The 23,735-nt window shown below is 34.4% G+C and overlaps 1 protein-coding gene across 4 annotated transcripts in view; it reads left to right on the top strand.

Moving 5' to 3' along the window:
* LOC106663679 (adenylate cyclase type 8-like) overlaps positions 1 to 23,735 on the top strand; it is a 261,838-nt gene that overhangs the window by 53,903 nt on the left and 184,200 nt on the right. Inside the window, exon 2 of one of the 4 annotated variants that reach the window (XM_024227503.1) lies at positions 16,929 to 17,023. The exons of the other annotated variants lie outside the window; for them this stretch is intronic. The gene's annotated coding sequence lies outside the window, so the exon portion shown is untranslated. The remainder of the gene's footprint in view (positions 1 to 16,928; positions 17,024 to 23,735) is intronic. 4 annotated transcript variants of the gene reach the window in all.

Below are 23,735 nucleotides of genomic sequence, written 5' to 3'. Positions count from 1 at the left end.
TTATTGTCGAAGGAAATGCGTGTTTATTAAGAGTATAATGTATAAAAAAAACATGACAACGCAATAAAAGACCCATAATTATTTCAAAATCACGACCGTGGAACAAAAACTCGATACTCATCATGATAACCTTTTTGAGATAAAAAAGTCAGTGTCGGGATTCGAACCCACGACCTTCGGCTTGTTACGCCGCTACTCTATCACTTGAGCTATCGTGACTTCGATCCACTCGGGCACTAACTTCCCATCTCAACCCGACCTTTTTGAATTTTCCTTCCTTTTTGCCATTTTTCAAATGTCGTGTAATCTATTTGATTCTCGGCGACAAATGAAATGGCCACGGAGTTCTTTAGTGTATACTTCATTTAACCCATTAAATTCACTAGTTTTCGTGGTCAGCTTGACCAATTAATATCATTCGATTAATTAAGGTTTTAGTTGAGATAAACTTTACTTTAATGGAACATACCCTATCTCTACATCCAAATGCAGGTGGTAACAATCGCAAAGCACCATGGAAATTATTAGATATAAGCTCATAAGGCATTGTGTCAGTTCGGTTGAGTACAATGGTTTTTACGACCGATGCTATTGGATAAGCGAGTGGTAGATGTGCTGACTACTATGTCATTTCAACCTCCAACGAATGTATCTTCAATTAGCACAAAAATTACTAAAATAGAACGTTAAATCAGTTGGTGACAGAAATAAGCTTTAAATCTGTCAAGCTGGCGAGGGTGTCAATTTGAAAACCAAATTTCCCTAAGATTTTTTGCAACAGGGCTTATACAAAAAAGGGCATTGAAAATAAATGTAAATATATAAAAAAAAGAGCACCCTCTTTGCATAATTTCGTTTGCGTTTTAACGCTATGTGCTTTACCTTAATGAACTCAACATCCCTCCTACATAGCGCCTTAAATTAATATGCTTCATTATTTTGTAAATAAATCACAAAGGAAGAAAATAAAAATGTAACGTTAATTTGTTGAAACGTTAATTTAATTAATATTCCCTTTGATTTGTAGAATTTCTCATATAATTTAACAGTGTTGACGCCTATGATAAAAGAAGCAAATAAACATTATAGGTTTAAACAAGTAGTTTTTCTCTGATTGTCTGTTCATGCCTAATGACCTGAAGTGAATGTGCTAGTAGATTAGTTAAAACAACAAATGAGTTTGCATGATAATAGATGACAATTACTGGTTTGTTTTGTAAATAGTTATAAACCACGTTTACATTGGCATCGCTTGCATTTTAAAGAAGCTTTGTAAAGTTTTTCTATTATTCATAGCAATAAGTGCTTTTTTAATGTGCCTAATATGGGAATTCTATAATAACAGTAATGTTTTTATGAGATTAATGATGTTGTTCCAGAAACAATATTGACAATTTTTTTTTACTCAACAATGTTCATTAATGAATTATTTATTGTGAAAGTTTGTAACTAAAACAAATCGATCATTATTTCTATTCCCTTATATTCTATGCTAGAAACTATTAGAATTTGGTAATTATTTTGAGAATCTACACAAAAATACGTAAGGAGTTGATTATGATTTTGAGAATTTATATAAGAAACTTTAAGAAATTGATCATGATTTTAGGAATCTATAGAGAAAACGATGATAAATTGATCACGATTTCGGTAATTCATGTAAGTAACTTTTAGATCATGGTTTTAAGAATCTATAAAAGAAACTATGAGAAATTAATCATAATTGTTGGAATATACACATGAAACTATGATATTTGATCACGGTTTCAGAATTTTCTACAAGAAACAATAATAATTTTATCATTATCTTGGGATTATACAAAAGAACCTTTTAGAAATTGATCACCAATGTTTAGTCTATACTAGAATCTATGAAAAATTTATTATGATCGGGATTCTGTACAAAAATGTATGAGAATTCGGTCATCATTTTAGGAATATATAAAAATCCATGATCATAATTTCAAGAATACATACATAAAAGTATGAGAAATCGTTCAGGATTTCGGAAATGTACGCAAGAATAAGGAAAGTATGAGAAGTTGATCATTATTTCTGGAATATACATGAAACTGATAAATTGATCTTGATTTCGGAAATCTATACAAGAAACTATAAGAAATTGGTCATTCTTTTGAGAATCTATGCCAAATGTCATGAGGAATCAACTATAATTTCTGGAATCTGTACAATAAAATATAAATAATGGATCATAATTTTATGAATAGATACATGAAACTAGGAGAAATTTTTCAGGATTTCGGAAATGTACGCAAGGATGAGGAAATTATGAGAAGTTGATCATTATTTCAGTAAAGTATACATGAAACTGATAAATTAATCACGATTGCGAAAATCTAAACAAGAAACTATAAGAAATTGATCGTAAATTTAGAAATTGTACTAGTTCGATATTTATTTCGAGAATTTATTCAAGAAAGTAAGAAATTTGTCAGATGATATATTTCATATTTTAATTGATAAGTTTTGTGATCTTCCTTATATTCTACATATTTTTTCAGGTTGACGATTTATAATCCTTCCGATTTCGAAAAAATACTAAATGTTGAAAAACTGACTGCTACGGGCTTAATCTTAGTAGAATTATAGAACACCCCAGCACGGTTTCCTAAATTTCTGGAACATAAGGCGGCAGTCACGGAAGAAAAATGTCCCTTATCTATTGAATGACACAGCCGCTTTTCCTTGATAAGGAACATTTGGCCGTTCAAGTCAACCACAGTAATCTTTGTGACGGTTTCGTTTTCAGGAAGCAATTCGTGGCATTTGGCAAATGACTCTTCAATAAGCCAACCATGCAGCTCGATACCCGAATCCAAACATGTTAAAATTGCTCGATGGCCAAAATCAATTTTCTTTTCATAACATTACTTTCACATGATCGAATTAATTCAGGCGATATGATTAAAACAGAATAATATTAAACGTGCACGATAGTAGCAACATTTTTGTCAAATAAATCTAATTTAAATTCCACGTGTTTATCCAGTTTTTATCTGCCACAGCACCTTAGCATATAGAGGTTGTATTGTCGTTAGAAAACCTGCCTGGCCCTCTTCTATTTTGCCTTTCAATGCATCCAAATTGACTGTGGAATGAAAGCATGTATTCATAGCTCAGTAAAAACGTGCGCGGACTTCATTTTGAAGTTGAAATTGTTGAGCTGGCTGTAGTGTCAGTAAGGGGCTCTTCTACGTGTTGCTCAAGGAAATAATTCTAATTGATATTTTTGTAAAAGCAATTTGTCTAATTGATGTTGAAATAGAAAATTATTATGTACGTTTATGTACTGATAATGGGACAGTAGTTTGGGTGTCCGACTCATATTTGTAACGCTAGCGGATCTGCGTTTCAATTCCTGTTTCCTGTTTACTGCTCATTTACTTATATCCTAATACCATCATTACAACTTTACTCCTTTGATACTTCAATCACTCAGATCGAATGCCATCCAGGCCACGTCCTACATCCAAGAATATCTTGGGTAAATTAATGAATATTGTCCAAAATAAAAAACATGTCAGGCCGAAGAAAAAAAGCACACAGTATTTATTATACTCAGGCCATAATATTATTTAGGTCCACAAGTAAAACACTTCGGGCTGTACTTGGATTAACAGAAGACAAACACAACACAACTACACGGAGGCCTGGTCTAGAAGAGGAAGGGCTTACCAGGCTACGCATAGGTCATACTAGGCTTACACATGGACACTTGCTGGCGGAAAGAGACCGCGCCGCTATCCATTATGTATCGAAAGATTAAGCGTTGAACATATTTGCAATGCAGAAAACTAGAAGCCTACAGGATAAACTACGGAGTACCTGCTGACGTATGCGTAGCTTACGGATCGCTGTTTCCGTACCTCAGAGCTATAAGAGTTTTTAATATGTAGTATGCTTTTATCTGTTGCGTTTTATTTGTTGTGTGTTACATGTTGGTGTGAATGTTAATTATTATCGTAAAAGAGAGGATTATCCCCATCTTGAAGAATATCGAGTACTCTGGGGTAAAAGTTGTCTGGAGAGTGAAAGTAATTTATTAGCGCGACTGGAGTGTTTAAACCCGCCTTTCTTATTTTTCTTGTTCTCTTAATGACAATGTGTGGTAATTAGTGACCGTTAATCGATAATTATTCAGAAATCGTGAGATGCGGTCTGGTGTGATGAGGTTTCAGAAAAAACAATTAAAAGTCAACTGGCACTCTCGACACGACACGCAAGTATGGCACAATTACACAGAAGACAATCACTTTGAGCCGTGAAGATGATCTCAATAAAGATCGAAACGTTGGCACGATAAAGAAAATGTTTTTCTGAAACCTACATCACACCAGACCGCATCTCTCGATCTCTGAATACTTAATGACAATTTGAAATCTGAGGTACCTTTGAAAAAGACGCGAGGAAAAAACGAAGAATTTTCACTTAAAGCTCAGAGGGCCGGCGATGACCACTTGAAGTTTGCCGTCCCATAAATAATTAATAATAATTCACTAGTTTTCGTCGTCCGCTTAAGACGCTTGAGATCAAAAAGTCATGTCGAAGTCACGATAGCTCAGGTGGTGGAGTAGCGGCGTATCTAGCCGATGGTCATGGGTTCGAATCCCGCTTGTGACTTTGACTTTTTTACCTCAACTAAAAACCTTAATTAATTGAAAGTATTATGGACAAGGGACCACGAAAACTAGTGAATTGAATAAGTTAAAATGAAGTATATCTTCACTAAAGCTCTCTGTGGCCATTTCAATTCTCGCCGAGAATCACATAGATTATACGACATTTGAAAAATGGCAAAAAGGAGGGAAAATTCAAAAGGTGGGGTTGAGATGGGAAGTTGGCGTCGGAGGGGATCGAAGTTACGATAGCTCAGGTGGTAGAGTAGCAGTGTATCTATCCGAAGGTCGTGGGTTCGAATCCCGCCCATGACAGTGACTTTCTTATCTTATCTAAAAATCCTAATTAATTGAAAGATATTAATAATAATAATAACTTCATATACTTCTAGGAACGAGACAGCCAATGTACCGTGTCCAATAATTCCAAACGAATTGTACAAATTTATCACGTCACTGACTTCACTACCCACCATGACCTGAACATTCCTGTAGTCCTCAACTGTCGTTCCATTTCGAAGCACCCAACCATTCTGCTTTATACGTTTTTATACCGAGATGCACGTCGATTTTACATACTTCGCACTTCCCTCACATTGAGTGCCAGCGTTGGCATGTCCTGGGTTCAATGCTGGCTGTAGTGTGAGTGTTTTGAAACAAAAAATTCAAAATGTTGTTATGTGACCTATTAATAGATTACGAACAAATTAATAATTTTAAAAATCAAGCTTAAACTGAGATTTTAAACAGCCTCTTCGTGGACATAGTCCTATTTTAAAGATTATTTCTTAATATGAGAGATATTTATACTTTTTTTCAAGTACTTTTTGGGTTTCCGTGGGGGCAAACGATGATCCATTACGAAAAAATACCTTTGGTAGTTATCCTACTAGTCTCACTGTTTATTCTCTAAATACTTCTCCTAAAACCCATGTACTAAGTTTGTATGCATTAATTTTGTACTCATCACTTAAGGAAAAGTTCATTATTGACTTAGCGGACAGAATTGGTTTCATCGGAATGCGGTCGGAGTAGCTGGTGAAATGTAAATTAGTCGATTAAGTTTAATTGCGTAATAGAGTAATCTCCCCATGAGTTTAACCGTCATGGTCATGGCATCTTTTTCCTCATCGGACTGAAGAATTTCTCTCCTTTCAAAACCGGAATGAGCATTTTTTGCTCTAAAATTGAAACTTTACATACAGGAAAGTTAGCCCGCTCGTTGTTTCGCCGGCCGTGTTCGAAGCGGTAGAAACAATCGAGGTAATTACTGGGTCTGTGATGATTAAGTCATAACGTCGGCTTTTTGCCACGGGCGTACGTGAAAAGCACTTTCGTGGGTGTCACAGGCGAAATTTATAATAAGTGTGAGAATTAAATATCTACAAAAGCAAGATAAGCCGAACCGAATAGCTACACGCGAACCGTCGTTTCACTACTTCCATAGTAAACAGAGGCAGAGAGTGAGATAAGAAAAAAATAGCAAAGCCATATATTTATGTTAAAATGCTTTCCTTTCAAATCATCGAAAGCTGCGCAAGAAGTTATCAAATATTTATTTGGCGTTCTCTGCTTGTCCACACATGTGGTACAGTTACAATTTCTCTTTTCGACAACTCTACAAACCTAAATCTTTTAAAATTATTTTTATCGTTATCATTTTATGGTTTCCCAATTACAAATGTGTAATAAAAGTATTACGGTTAGAACTGTAGGTAAATTTAAAAATGTTTATAATAAAACAATAAAACAATTTACAATGAATTGAAACAATTTGAAATATGAATTAAAACTAAGTAATTATCAATATTAATTATAACTTCATTATAGTTCGTGGTCCGATTGACCGAAAGCATTTTTCAATTAATTAATTTTTATATAAGGCATTGGTTGAGATAAAAAAGTCAGTGTTACGAGCGGGATTCGAACCCACGACCCTCGGCTAAAGACGCCGCTGCTCTACAATTTGAGCTATCGTTACTTCGATCCACTCGGACACCAAATCCCCATCTCAACCTACAACCTTTCGAATTTTCCCTCCTTTTTGCCATTTTTCAAATGTCGTGTAATCAGGATTCGATTCTTGAAAAATGGCAAAAAGGAGGGAAAATTCAAAAGGTTGTAGGTTGAGATGGGATGTTGGTGTCTCAGTGGATCGAAGTCACGATAGCTTTAGTGGTTGACCAGCGGCGTATTTAGCCGAAGGTCGTGGGTTCGAATCCCGCTCGTGGCACTAGCATTTTCATTTCAACCAAAACCTTACATAAAAAGATTAACCAATTATTAAATTTTACTAAGGGATGTTATTAACTCGTAAGCAGTCAGAATCTGAATTAATTTTTAACAATATTTTTAAATCATTTGCGTAAAGCATGGTCAAAAGAGTATAAAAATAGGGTTTTATAAATATTTAGAGAAAACATTTATAGAAAATCGTTTGTATATAGCTTTGTTTTGATTGAGTAAGATAACAAATTGAACATTTTGAAAGCCTGTTTTGAATTGTCTCCAAACGTCTTTCAACCTGGCGAACGAATCCAATTCGTATAAACGTTTCTGTAAATTTCCATTTGTTTCCAAAGCCCGACACGATGCATTATTCATTGGAGAGTCAGGCGTTTCCGGCGGGTCCTTCAAGGGCGAGCATCCACCAAACGATTTGTGCCGAAAGATCTGCCGCGTTTGCGACTGGATATGTCGATTAGTATCAACTGCCACGGACTGTCAGGATAGATGACGAATGTCAACAGTGAGATGTCTCCACGCTCGTCGTACCCTTTGCAAGCTAAAGCTTCTCCGATAAGACAAGAAGCATATTACATCATCATTTTTTATTGTTCTCTACAGAGAAGAAAAACCATATTCATTCTAGAAGAAAAAAAACTTATATTTCGGTCATACATGATAAGCAACTTGATGACATAAAAAATTGCTGGAAAATGTAATAAAAACCTTCAATTAATCTATTTCATATTTTTGGCTTCACTAATTTATTGTACTAAGTAAATATTTTCTTTATAGTTGATTTGATTAGGTAACTGGCAGAAGTTCCTGAAACCTGATCATTAATTACTGCAGAGATCTCTGACTCCGTTTTCTTCACACAGAATTATAAGGTCGATTGACGGGGGGGGGGGTTGCTATACGGTATCCTTCGAGAGATATTCGTTGTTTACACGTAGTACTCATCAAATTTCACACGGTTACATTGGTTGAATTTCTCCCATGGTTGTGTTTTGGATCCCAAAACACTTTCTCCTGGAGAATAGTACCACAAACTGAAAGTACTTGTGTTCGTGTTTCCTCTACATCTTTGAACAGTCTATTAATTCCTTGTTGGTTGCTGCCAGACCTTCTGAGACGCTCATGGAGTCAGAAGTCCCCGTAAAAAAACTCTGCCTATTTTCGGAGTTACTCATGGAGTAAGAAGTGCCCCATAAAGAAACTTGTTAAGTCGTTTTTTTTAAATGTAGTAGCATTACGTAGTAACTCACTCTCTCTCTCTCTCTCTCTCTCTCTCCCTCTCTCGCTCTCTCTCTCGCTCTCTCGCTCTCTCTACCTATATCTCTCTCTCTCGCTCTCTCTCTCGCTCTCTCTCTCTCTCGCTCTCTCTCTCTCTCGCTCTCTCTCTCGCTCTCTCGCTCTCTCTACCTATCTATCTATCTATCTATTTATCTATCTATCTATCACTATGTTTCTCTCTATTTTTTTATCTTTTTGCAAATAGATTTATTACTTGTGCTGTCTGTTGTTCATTGTTTATTCACTCTCTTCCTGTCTTGTCGTTTTACATGTTATTGTACACATAAAACGACGTGTTTCACAATTTACGGAGTATTTTGGGTTGGAATGATTTGGGACTTGGAGGTCTTATAATCATCTCGTATGTTAACATTTTTTTTCAACGCCTAATTTTGATCATAAGTCATACAGTTTAATTAATAAATTGTGTTTTTTTCGACAAGTTAGAGTATACAAAGTTAGTCGTTTGTCTCAAAATTAAAATAATTGAGAATAAAAGGATTTAGATTCAATGGAGGTTCACTACTCAACAAGATAATGTTTGACTGTATCATGCAAATGGAAAATTTTTAAATAAACAATTATTTTTATTATATTGAGCGTCAGTTCACTATTACTATTATTATTTTGATACCCCGTTTTTGAGCTAATTTGTCAGTGCCCGGACCAGGATCGCATTGACGTTGAACCGTAGGAAGTCATCTTTCATGATAATAAATTATTATATTACTCATGATTGTTAGATTGTCCTCGTTTCACACAGGCAGATAAATGGTTTTGCCGGTCTCCGGGATCGAAATTGATCACCCTGCTTTTACCATTTTCTCAGTCGCTCTTTCACACCGGGTTGAAAACATTAGAAATCGCAAGATGGCGATGAATCGGCCAGGTGTGTATCACGAGGCATGTGTTCTTTGGCAGAGAACCATCTAAAAGTATTTTAAGGAAAGTTCCATAACGAAAAAAGTATTTTACAAAGGTTTATGACCTTAACAAACACTTTTTATATATGTATATTAAACAATATAAATACAATTGCGAGATTACATGATGTGCGGTTGATGGACATGTATCTTGTTTCGGACCAACCAGGTCCGCGTATCCTCGCTGTTTTGTCCTGTCAGACTAGTTTCGGCAAGGATGATCGGAAACAACCAAAGGACGAAAAAGGAGTTAAATTATCTCGTTCGTTATATGATTTATAATCACCTCCAGTGAGTAAAATAATTTTAAAAAATTCACTAGTTTTCGTGGTCCGCTTGACCAATTAATATCTTTCAATTAATTAAGGTTTTTAGTTGAGATAAAAAGTCAGTGTCACGAGTGGTATTCGAACCCACGACCTTCGGCTATATACGCCGCCACTTGAGCTATCGCGTCCTCGATCCACTCGGACACCAACTTTCTATCTCAACCCCACCTTTTGAGATTTCCTTCCTTTTTGCCATTTTTCAAATGTCGTGTAATCGGATTGGATTCTAGGCGACAAATGAAATGGCCACGGAGAGCTTAAGTGAAGTATAATTCATTTTAAATCATTAAATTCACTAATTTCGTGGTCCCCTTGACCAATTAATATATTAAACTTAATTAAGGTTTTTAGTTGAGATTAAAAAGTCCGTGTCACGAGCGGTATTCGAACCCACGACCTTCGGCTATATACGCCGCCACTTGAGCTATCGCGTCCTCGATCCACTCGGACACCAACTTCCTGTCTCAACCCCACCTTTTGAGTTTTCCCTCCTTTTGCCATTTTTCAAATGTCGTGTAATCGGATTGGATTCTAGGCGACAAATGAAATGGCCACGGAGAGCTTTAATGAAGTATACTTCATTTGAAATCATTAAATTCACTAATTTCGTGGTCCCCTTGACCAATTAATATATTACAATTAATTAAGATTTTTAGTGGAGATAAAAAAGTCAATGGCACGAGCGGGATTCGAACCCACGATCTTCGGCTTAATACGCCGCTGCTCTACCACTTGAGCTAACTAATAATTTTTCCCATCTCAACCCCATCTTTTGAATTTGACATTTGAAAAATGAAAAAGATCGTGGGTTCGAATCCCGCTCGAGACACTGACTTTTTATCTCAACTAAAAATCTTAATTAATTGAAAGAGATTTTAAAAAAATGTTAAAGGTGCGTCCCTCGTATTTCTTTCGTCGTTCGGGGTGCCGGGGCTTCCGGATTCATTCGACTTATGTCAACTTACCAGTATTTTCCACTGTTGGGTTATTAGGCCCATGGGTAATGGGAAAACCCAACTCCATTAAAAAAAGTCATAATTGAATTTTTATCGTTCCACTTGTCACAGAAATTCGTAATCTATCAGGTAGGAGGACCTTGAGTACGGTGACGTATTATAGCGTGCAGTAGACACGCACGCAGATTTGTATATATGATGTATGTACAGGTGAATAAATAAAATAATTTTGTATTTAGAAGATGATATAATACGCTGATCTTGCCTTGTGCTGGATCAAAAATGGACAAAATTTATATAAAATTAACCAAAAGAAAATATATTAAATTACCACATTTATAGTATAAACCAGTGTTTCCCAAACTTTTTTGTGCCATGACCCACTTAGACTTTTTCAAATCCCTTCAAACCCACCCCTCAACCGAACGTACATAATATATAATATTAAAATGCTCACGGAATAAAGTAAAAAAATTATTTGGAAAATCAGTATAGAATAATTGATTTAAAAAAGTAATCAAATTCTTTTAAAACCTCGTAATCCATATTCCGCGTTTAGGGCGTTGGAACTGATATCAGAGTTAAAATAATTTGATCTGGAACTTATCTTGTGATGTTCTTCAATTTTTAAAATAAGTTACACTCCTTTACCCTACCGATATAAAGAGACTGGTAAGATCGAATCAATAAGAATTTTTTATTTTATTTTATTTTTATTAAATAGCGGTCGTTAGTGGTCGCTAAAAGGTTGTTAGAACGCGACACCTAAGATTCAAGCCCAAAGTACTTTTAGAAGGGGCATGTGATAGTGTACTTCATCTCGAAACTGTTGATTTTTACACTTTAATAGGTGCATCGTTGAAAAATATTTGCTGGGCATTAAATAATATCTAATGTAAAAAATAGTAAATTTTAGTGAAGTCAGTAGATCTGATAAAACGTTATTTCTCGAAAAGAGCAAAAATCCAATGGATTTGGTTGAAATTTTTAAATTTAACAAAATGTCAGATAAAATGCAATTTTCCTCATGTAAATTATAATTTTAGAAAGTAATACGATTCTCGGATTGTATTTTATGCTATTTTTTTATTGAATATTTATTTTCCTTTACCTGAAAAATCAGTTATACGAGACCGCAATAGCAAAATACTAATTAATATTTCATATGAAATATTGCTATGTTTTTCAGTACGAAAATCATGTCTTGTTTCGATCTCGATTATCAAGTGTCGTGCGATTAAAGAGTTTTGTCCTCCTGTAACGAACCCAGAAAAAAAAATAGCTGTAGTTGGTGGATGCTAAAGTGTTTGTTGGAACACCACACCTGAGATTCAAGTCCAAAGTACTCTAAAAAAGAACATCTGGTAGATCCAAATTATACTTCATCGCAAAATGGTTGACTGTTCCCATTTTAACAGGTGCATCGAAGAAAAATATTTGCGAGGCATTAGTTAATATCCAGCAAAAGTAAAAAGTCAATTTCAGTGAAATTCGTAGACCTGATATAACCTTATTTTATCAAAAAGAAAAATCTTCCTAACTTCATTGGTATTTCCAAATTTAACAAAATATCAGATAAAATGCAGTTTTTCACATGTAAATTTTTGTTTTAAATAGAAATAAAACAATAGAAATAAATTAACAATCCGACAAAGTTAACTATTTAGGACTTACATTTGATAGAAGACTAACTTGGAATCCACACACACGATTAAAAAAACAGACACTGAACAAACGATTTAAAATTCTTTATTACCTACTCAACAGACAATCAAAATTACCATTAAAATCAAAACTTTCGACATACACATACCTACTCAAACCAATTTGGATGTATGGGTGCCAAGTATATGGATCGGCCAAGTATTCCAATATTCAAAGATTACAAAGTTTTCAATCCAAAATTTTAAGACTAATTGTTTCTGCCCCATTTTATGTAAACAATAATACACTTCACAGAGATCTTCAAATCCCAACAGTTTTTTCATCCATCAAAACATATTACAGACGTTTTCATAGTAAATTACAAAATCACACCAACACACAAATACAATTACTCCATTCCCCACAATTACCACGTAAACGTCTGAAAAGAATATGGATAAGAGACCTCTTAAATGATTAATATAATTTCATTAATCCAGAGCGGCTGCCAATGGGTAGCTTTCTCTATAACGCCCATAATGCCAAACACACAGTCTGAAATCCAATCTGCTGGTTGTATATCATGCATGTACAGTTGTAGATATAAATAAATGAAGTCAAAAAAAAAAAAAAAAAATAGAAATATAATTCTCGGAATGCATTTCATTCTATTTATTTTTATTCGCCTCATAAATCAATTATATTAGTTCGCAATAGCAAAACGCTAATTAATATTATTTCATCTGAAATATTGCGATGTTTTGTTCAGTAGGAAAATCATCCTTTACGTTTATCTTGATTATCAGGTTTTGTGCGATTAAATAGGTTTATTTCTTAAATTATGGGTCTCGGGCTCATAAATTTCATTTAACATCAAACTTTTGATACAAAAAGATACCGATTATAAATTGCACAGTATTGTTTGTATATAAAAATCGAAACGCCGCATATTGATTTCAATTCGTTGCTTTATAGATTTAGAGTAAACTGAAGAGGATGTCGATGTGCAAAAGCCAGTGTAATATAAGCCTATAACATTACATTTATGGAGTTATTTAATATTTATTAAAATTTTAGTTTTAAGTTTGTATTTTTCCTGTTTAAAATTAAGAATAGCTCGTATAAATCTGCAAATTAATATTAACGCTAAATTATAAAAACATTTTTTTTTTTCATTATTCTAGAATTTGAATCTTTACAAACTAAATTAATATAACTTACCAATTTAATATACATTTTATAATTTATTTGGAATTTTAATAAAATATACTATGAAAAAGAGAGACTTTAAAAATATTTTGACGAACCATAATTTAAATTACTGCAGCGATTTCGATAAGCCTTACTTGAAACGCCGTGAAAATAAGATACCGTCAGTAATAATTACTTGGTATTGAAAAATAGCACAAAATGCTGAGGATCGGAATAACCAGAGGTCCGACAAATAAATTCAGCTATTTCATGGCGAACAGAAGCTACTATATTCCATGATTTTTCAATAAATGATGAATGAGAGTCGGCAAATAGTTGACTAATAATCTAAAACCTAATTCCTCCCCCCATGGGTCGTAGGTCCCACGTTGGGAAACACTGGTGTAAAGTATTTAATATCGACACTCATGGGTTACTTTATATTTGTTGTTATATTGTTCACTATAAACATAACACACAAATAATGTTATGTTTAAACATAGATTAATGGACGTTTTAGACGGGGTGTGTATTATACTGCGCCCTTTAAGAGCTTTTTATTCCACGTTTTGTGCTTAAAGCACACGGTAAGTCCTAGTTCATCAAGGAACTTGATTAGTAGGCTCGGTTTCAGTGGTTGAGTCTTTGTACGGTTACGCTGTACGCCCCAAACTTACTGCGGGCAAGTGTATGTTTAAACATATGAACATTTTTCTTTTTGTGAATGAGTAGGGATGCCTTGGTAGGAAAAGCACAAGTACAATAAAAACAAAAGAAAAATTATTATTTGGAGGTCATGAGATGCGGTCTGGTGTGACGTAGGGTTTAGAAAAACATTTTCCTTATCGTTCCAAACTTCCAACGTTTCGATCTTTATTGAGATCATCTTCAGGGCCTGGGATTTATTAACATTGTTTAACTATTACAAATACATGTAGGATGTGACAAAAGTGAATTTATACATAGCTAGAAATTTTAGACTCAATCAAAGTATTTGTACTCACTCAAAGTGTTAGTGTTCTGTGTAGATGTGTCATTATTGTGTATCGTGTTGAGAGTGCGATGATGCCCTGAAGATGATCTCCATAGACATCGAAACGTTGGGACGATAAAGAATATGTTTTTTCTAATCCCGAAAAAAACATTATTTGACTTGTTATTTGCACAAAATTATGTGACGTTTAAAAATGTAAAAGACAATAATGCCATATTTGGTGGTTTTAAACATTGATCTAATGAATTAGACATGATTATTAATTGCATTTCGATATAGATTATTGTTTATTCTAAGTAAAACCACAAGTCTGTCCTGGCGAATTAATTATGTTATACATATTTGTGTGGTCCGCGACAGCGTCGAAAAAAAGTCACAAATCAAAGGGTAAAACGATGCTATTTTTTTAAACATCTAGGTCTAACGACCCGGAGAGGCGCAGAGGTGTGTCTGACTTTATCGTAAAAACTAATATACGAACGGAAATTAAGAGAGAACATCCGTCAACTGCAGTCATAAAACCGTGTTGTGTTCTGGACACGGGCCAAAGCGTGGGAGGCTGGCTACTCGGTGTTACCGAAACTTTAATATAACCGACGGTTGACAGGTGTTCAAGGATGGGCACACCCACTTCTAGTAGTTTTCCCTAACGATATTGGTGTCCGGTCTGTGTAATGAAGATGGACCGTCCTACATTCGAGGAGAACACTCTCGCTGAGAAAGTACGTTGACCCAACTTATTCAATAGGGGGATATGGATTTCGCATTTGTTTTCCACCCTTGGTACGACCTCTCTTTCGTATATAAACGGCCGAGATGTGGAAACGTTGATTAAATACCGATAAATAACAGCCATCTGTGGTCTAATAAAATATCAATATAGACAATGTTAATTAGTATGCCTATATTTTATTTATTTCATAGGTTCTTTAAATAATGGGTCGCCAATTCTCGCTTTGTTATAAGGCTGACTGAACCATCTCAAGTGTTATAGATTAATATAATTAAGATTAATTTCAACAGCTACAACTCAACACTAACACCATCCACTATTACAAATAATACTACATCAAACCTATCAAATGCAAATAAACCATACATTTCCATGCCATTCATTCAAGACCTATCACATAAATTAAACACATTTCTCTCTTCTGATAACTTTAAAATAACATTTTAAAACTATAAAACAATTCACGCACTTTTCCAAAATTAAAGATCCCATACCAGTTACAAATAAGCCTTAGGTAATTTACAAAATCAATTGTTTAAACTGTCTGGCAACTTATATCGGTCTTACATCCCAATATCTGGATAAGAGAGTAAAGCAACATATCTATGACTGCAAAAAACCCAAGCAAAATCCTACAGCAGTCGCTACCCACCATTTTGAAACACAATTTCGAATTCAACAATCCAAAAGTATTACACAGAAAAAACGTAATTTTTTAGAAATGGTTTACATCAACAGAGATAAACACAGCATCAATTACAGAACATACACATGTAAACTTAGTCGCAGCTACGCCAATAACATTAATCAAATTCAATATCGATAATACACATATATCATCATATCGCACAAAACATATAACATATAAAACATTCATTGCATTCCACATATGAAACATTTTTACATAGTCTAATTTTTCTTTTTCCTAATTATCCCCGTCTGTATAATCCTGAAAGGATAATCTGGCCGAACCATTACCAACGTTTTTTCCCATCGTCGGCTCTTTTCACCTCAAAGAAGCCGACTCCTCACCTAATACAAAAATGTCTTTCTATACTGGCTTCGTTCCCCACCCCTTCAAAATCCAACGTATATAAACATAAAACAGCAATATCTCACTGGAACTCACAATACGACACGCAAGAATGGCACAATTACACAGAAAACAAACACTTTGAGAGAATAGAAACACTTTGATTGAATGTAAAAAATATTTTTTGGATTGTGTGGTGATTAGTGACCGTTAGTCGATGATTATTCGAAAATTGAGAGATGCGGTCAGGTGTGATGTAGGTTTCAAAAGAACATTTTCTTTATCGTGCCAATGTTTCGATCTTTATTGAGATCATCTTCAGGGCCTGGGATTTACAAACATTGTTTAAATTTAACAAATACATGTAGGATGCGGAAAAAGTAAATTTATACAATGCAAAAATATTTTTTTTATATATTCAATCAGGATAATCTGGCCGAACTATTACCAACGTTTTTTCCCTTCGTCGGCTCTTTTCAAATCAAAGAAGCAGACTCCTTGTACAAAAATGTCTTTCTATACCGACTTCCTTCCCCACTCCTTCAAAATCCAACATATATAAACATAAAGCAGCAATATCTCACTGGCACTCTCAACACGACATGCAAGAATGGCACAATTACGCAGAAAACAAACGCTTTGAGTGAGTACAAATCCTACATGTATTTGTTAAATGTATGTAGGATTTGTAAATCCCTGGCCCTGAAGATGATCTCAATAAATATCGAAACGTTGGCACGATAAAGAAAATGTTTTTCTGAAACCTACATCACACCAGACCGCATCTCACGATTTCCGAATTATTATTATTATTATTATTATTATTATTATTATTATTATTATTATTATTATTATTGATGTAATACTGAATAGTAAACAAAATATACAGAATTGTTGATTTTTTTTTCGTTTTAGTGTTCAATTGACCAAGTTAATTCTTTCAATTAATTATTCTTTCTATGTTAGGTCTTCGTTGAGATCGTTGAGTATAATAAAATTGCGGAAAAAGTTCAACAATAAAAATCACAACTCAACAAGGTTTCATACCTTGAGGAAGGAAGGTAAGGAAAACCTTTGTATAAGAATTTCACTGATTTTATACACACTTACCTTCTCTCAATACGCAGTTTTTAAATTTTATTCTCCCTTTTTAAAAAGGCGTCGCCTAGGAGACGATAAATCAAAGGATAAATTGTGAAAAAGAGGAAAAACGAAGGTTTGAATTTTTCACAACGGTGGGGTGTCAATCTACGACTCAATTAACGAGCTGGTCCGTGGAGCGGAGAGAATCTTCGAAGAATGACTCAGTCCAATTGATGATTAAACAGGGCTTTGAGTTGAAATCAGTGAAGAAACCCCGACTTTCATTCAGAGAAGCCCGGTTAAGTCTCATGTCAAGTGATGCAGAAGTTTTTTTTTTTATCAATGCCGGGAGTCAAAGAAGTCCACCGGGACTCTCAATTCACCAATGTATTTAATTGTAGCTCGAATTTCACCGTTTTATATTTAAATTTTGCACAGAAAACAAAATATAAAAACAGCCCCCAATACCAAAGCGGCAGTAATTGACAATTATCCATTTTACGTTTTAGTGATCAATTGACCAAGTTAATTCTTTCTATGTAAGGTCTTGGTTGATATAAAAAAATCAGTGTCTCCAGCGGGAGTCGAACCCACGACCCTCGGCTAAATACGCCGCTGCTCTACCACCTGAGCTATGGTGACTTCGATCCTCTCGGACACTAACTCTCCATCTCAACCTACAACCGTTCGAATTTTTCCTCTTTTTTGTCATTTTCGAATGTCGTGTAATCGGGATTGGATTTTCACCGACTTACGAAGTGTCCACGGGGAGCTGTTTAGTGAAGTATACTTCTTTTATTTATTAAATATTAATCCATTTTACGTTTTAGTGGTCAGTTGAGCAAGTTAATTCTTTCAATTAATTATTCTTTCGATGTAAGGTCTTGAGTCAACGTCTTATTCTTTTCTATGTAATAATTAATTGAAAGAATTGACAACTATCCTTAACACTAGCATTTCCTTGTAAAAAAAATTTAGTTCTTTGTGAGTAGAGATTAGTGACCGTTAATCGATAGTAATTCAGATATCGTGAGATGCGGTCGGGTGTGATGTAGGTTTCAGAAAAACATTTTCTTTATCGTGCCAACGTTTCGATCTTTTATTGGGCACTCTCAACACGACACACAAGGATGGCACAATTACACAGAAGACAAACACTTTCAGCCCTGAAGATGATCTCAATAAAAGATTGAAACGTTGGCACGATAAAGAAAATGTTTTTCTGAAACCTACATCACACCCGACCGCATCTCACGATATCTGAATTACTATTTAGTTCTTTATAGAATTTAAGCTTGTTTTTTCAAAAATGCACTAATGAGCAACAATTTGTTTTAAAACCATTGTATTCTGTTTTTTAAACATTATGCGTATATATATTTAAATACAGTTACATGAAATGCTCTCAGTAATGACCCCTGGCACCCAGCATATTTTCTTTCATCCGCTCGTATTCCGATTTTTTCTCTAAATTTTGCAATGAAAAACATCATAATTTTATTTCCTTATTTAATGTACATTTTTAATTAAAAATCAGCGTAAACTAAGCGCGTACTAAGCTGGCCGAGCTTGTATATATATATATATGTAAGCAACGAATGCCTCATTCGTCTGTATTTGGTCATTTCCTATTCAGGCTGACTAAAAACTTGAATCTTCCAAAGATTTGCTTGTGCAGATGTAATGATTGAAAGGAAAAAAATCTGGTTATCTGGTAGTGATTTTTATGATTCAAAACATGGGCATCAGAGGGTAGTTTATGTTGACCTCAATCAAACAAGCAGCTTGGGAGCATATTCTTTTTCTCTCTTGGCAAATATAGTAGTAATCTTTCGAAGTGTTGCTATTCTAGATGTAATTTATGAGGAAGATAATTTGATAGAGAAACATAGTCTTGAAGCATGTAACTGTATGGATATCTGGAACTATACCGAAGGTTATCTGGTAGTGATTTCAGGATTATTTGTGACCAAAGTCTCCTCCTCTTTCACTGGAACCCAAAATATATATTGCGGAATTAACTCTTTATTCCCAAGCCTCGAAAAATGCATTACTGAATTGTTGACCCCTAAGATTACCTTTGCGCTGAGGATGTACCGGTCCCGGCCAAAAACATAGCCGTCAAAAAGGCCGTGTTATGTCTCTGCTTCGTCATGACAGAGTCTACAGGTTTCTGTTTTTGCTATTTTTAAGGTGGTTTTTGTTATTAAATGGGAACGTGTCAGTATTGTTTTTATCAATTCTTGCATACTGAGGAGAAGTAGATTTTTGTTGTGTGGTTGAGATGTTGAGATGTTGAGAAATTTTTTTGATTGTTTTGAATTGTGAATTTATCCAGTGTGGTCATTTTGTTTCCACCCATTGGTTTAGTTCCGCTTTACCTATGCCTCGAGGCGGGCCAATTTGCGGTTCCCGTCCAATGTGTGTGAAGGCACTAGGTCATAAATGTAGCTCTCCCTTTATTAGTTTAATAGTTTTTATTTTTTTAAACATCCCTTGTTGTTATTTTCATTTCGAAGGGTCTGGGAAAATTGTTTTGTATTTTCTTTTTGTCAGTCATATTTTTATCCATCTCATTTATTTGCATTTTCTTATGCAATCCTTTGGAAGTATGTATGGAACGGTTTATTGCTGAAAAAACCAATCATGCTAATGTTCTACATATGACCAGAGTTAGTAGACTCTTTTTGGATTTATACCCTATATTTTACGACAAAATCTTTGACCCCGCACTTGTTACAGCCTTCGCTTTTTCTATAGCATTTTTTGTATGTTTCTTCTAGGTAAACTCTTAATTAAATTTATTCCGAGATATTCCTGGATAAAGTTATAATTTTTAAATAGGGTCCTTTTAGATTAAGCTTCCTTCTACTTGTAAAAGGTATTAGGGTGGTTTTGTTGTCTCACATTTTTTTGTAAATTGAGAACACTTTGCATGAAAGAGAGAGAAAAGAAAAACAATTTCATCATATTTGCTATTTATTATTACTACTAGGTCAATCACATAAACTACGGTGAGGATTTCACCTATTTAGCTCTACAATTAGTTCAGGCACGACCAACAAAAATAAGACTGGCGATAGTACACCCCCTGGGGGACATCCTTGTTGTGGTATTGGATATATGGTTGACCACGAACAAGTGCTTACTTACATCTTGCGAGCATGTTAGTTTTCTGTCTTCACCTAGATACTAGAAGTCTTTCAAAGTCTTGCTATTCCAGATGTAATTTATTTTTTATGTGTGGTGATTAGTGACCGTTAATCGATAATTATTCAGAAATCGTGAGATGCGGTCTGGTGTGATGTAGGTTTCAGAAAAACATTTTCTTTATCGTGCCAACGTTTCGATCTTTATTGAGATCATCTTCAGGGCTCAAAGTTCTAGGTAACACAGAAGACAAACACTTTGAGCCCTGATAAAGATCGAAACGTTGGCACGACAAAGAAAATGTTTTTCTGAAACCTACATCACAGACCGCATCTCACGATTTCTGAATATTTATTTTTTATACTAGTATTTTATCTATTTTTTAAACGCAACAGCAGAGGTTATATCAACCCTCGGGGTGCCGATGTAAAAAAAAGCCCATTTGTAAGCGTCGGGTTCGATGCAGGGCCGCTGGATTCGAACCCGGGACCTTGACCTTACAGTAATGAGCGCCGTGTCAACGCCCAAACCGTTGCGGCCACCGACCCCCCCCACCAGTTTATAAAAGTTCAAATTTGCTATAAAAGCCAAAGAGACGTAGATGTAAAATATGAGGCCTGCCAAAGAATCGGAAAGTGGATCTGGTCATGATTTATATGAGCAAAAACTTTACATGAACCGCTAGTATTGTAATTTAGATTCACTAGGAACATGCGCTGCGCCTGCGATTATATTGCTTTTCTACCTTGGTTAAGGCAATAACGCTCAGATCAAACTCAGATTTATCTATTATCGAGAGGTCAAAAATAGAACAATATCAAACAATTTGAAAAGCTAGCAGCAGTGTTTCAAGTGTCTAACAAATTTAGAGTAATTTTTTTAATTTTCCATTTCGCTGCCCGAGAGCAAATTTATCACAATTTTTGACAAAGATAAAAAACGTATTTAATTGTTTGTGGATTGGTATTGTAAAGTTGTTATTGATATTATATAAAGTGTATATTACAAGATAACTTTGAAAATCATAAACACAGTTTCGTGCAAAACTTAAGCCCAAAATAAAATAAAAATAAAGCCCCACTTGGCAATCATTTTAGAAACGAATAATGAAATTGAGTGTGTCATGCTTTCATTCGCAAAATGGCCTATATGGACAGAAAAAACCAAACGAATGGACGAGAATTCTGTTTAAGCTTGAAAAAGACATAATTATATATATTTATAATTAACATATAATCATATAACATATGTATATGATAATGTGCTCCATTTATGAATACTTTTCGTTTGCTTGCAAAATGAAATGAATGTGATATAACATGCGGCTGTGAGCCCGTTTGCGGAAGAGGGCAGTCCAACAAATACATTGTCCGCACTGCCGAAGAAGTCCTTTGTTCTTGGAAAAAAATAGGGGTGGATCGAAGCGCAATTAGCAAACAGGGCGGCTTACGGTCGTAGTATGCTGTTATTGTGTTATTACATATTGTATACGCTCATGACATATTTAACGTTTAATGATTATTAAAACCAGGTCATTCATGAGAACGAAACATTTATTTTATGGCACGCTTTCGTTTATACAATTTAATAATTTTGTTCCTATGGTTTCCTCATAATCATTATTTATAATTCATTTACGTTTTAGTGGTCAATTGACCAAGTTACCAAGACCTTACATAAAAAGAATAATTATTTATAATGCGGGTCGATATCTATATTTAATGTTTATATTTTCAAATTTTGTTGATTTTTACTGTGCATGTGGTATATCATTTTACCGATAAATAATTACGTTAGCACTCGACGTGTCGGTGTGTTTTCTTTTACATTCCCTTATTTTGAACAATATATAGCAAGGAATTCTTAAAGGCCTTGTGTGTCACAAGAAGAATTCATCTTCTTCACTACACCAGCACGCAACTCTCACCATGCTAGAAAATCGATATAAAATTTTAGTCACTATTATTCTCACACATCAGTTATAAATGAGAGACGTTTTCTTCATTATATGACACGTGTTTATCACATCAACATCCTGTGAACGATGGTTTTCTGGAGGGCAACGTGGAATGTTTTGTTTTGAATTGATTCGATTTGAATTTTTGCATAATGAATGCATAAAAGGGACAACATTGAATCAATTACCGTTCTAAAAGCATAAATTCAACATCGTCATTTATTATGGCATGTCAACCTGTGTTTATATTAAAAATGTTAATATACTGATAATATCAAGCTGTATATTATTAACGATGACCATACTCATTATTACATAACTTTTATAGTAATTTGATTTACATCTTTGAGTTTTACGTCTTAGCCATTTCCTTTGCAAAATTTCACATTTCTTTTTATTTTCAAATTAAATCAAATATAATAAAAGTCTCGTTAAAAGATTGAACAGAAACCAGGCAAATACGCACGCAGGCTTCGATCCTTGTGAACTGAAGTTATATAAAGAAAAACCTCTGCTTTTTAACCCTAAAAATTCCAATATTTTTGATCATAACGCATATTATTTTACTAATTCTCACTCTGTTTTTATCACTTAAGGGCAACTATCTTTAAAAAAAACCATCATGGTTTAGTCGATTAAAAGTAACTTTGTTGTTTGAGGACAAAAGAGCGTGTTTCAGTAATTCTGGTCACTGGTGATGGGATTGAAGTTTAATGGAGCGGACAATAGAGTTTCCTTGAGTGGTTAATTGTTGTTAAGCCGCCTTATTCAAAGCAGGTCTATCTGATTTAAAGTCTAAAATGTATCCAATTTGGTTGATCTGGGTCAAAATCAGCCTAAAATTACTTTTAACCATTTTAAAAATTCAACAGTTAATTTAAAAAATCAGAATAGAGGCGAACTAAGCACAAATGAAACCATTTAAATATATAATTTTATTTTACATAGAAAATATATTTCTTTTTTATTGGCAAACAGAAAGTCATAGCCGGCACTCAATCAGGTTTTCCACTTGTTTCTATTCTGTATTTTTTATATTCTAGATTATTAGATCTGGGACACTTTCCTTACCCCCTTCACATATTATCACGTGGCATCAACATATCATTCATACAAAATAAACAAGCATACTTTGTGACGGACTACCATGAAAATCTGTATCAACGAAAACCTATGGTATACCATTCGTCATTCTCGCGGATGAATATAGTTATTTGTCAATCTTTCACACTAATTTATACTTATTTACAATAGAAAAAAAATATGTGGCCGTCAGGGTATTCAATATTCTGGTAATGGCATTCGTTATTCGTACCATAAGCCAATAAATAAACCTTGATAACAGGGCGACTTCGTACAAACCCATTCAACCAACATTCTCGCTAATAAATACATACATCCATAACGATAAGTCTGCAACATGTGGCAGATTAAATTAAAATATATGCATTCATCCCTCTCTTATTTTCAAATAAGTTTTCCGGATTATTACTGCAATATAATAAGCCTTTTTCATATGTTGGTAGGCCACACCGTTCTCATTTTTTTTTTTAAATTGTTGAGTCTGTTAGATGTTTAATTCA

Source organism: Cimex lectularius, unplaced genomic scaffold, assembly GCF_000648675.2.
Source record: "Cimex lectularius strain Harlan isolate CLEC.00 unplaced genomic scaffold, Clec_2.1 scaffold116, whole genome shotgun sequence".
Taxonomy (NCBI): Eukaryota; Metazoa; Arthropoda; class Insecta; order Hemiptera; family Cimicidae; genus Cimex; species Cimex lectularius.
The sequence above is the reverse complement of the archived record's forward strand: the minus strand, read 5'-3'. Positions and strand labels throughout refer to the sequence as shown.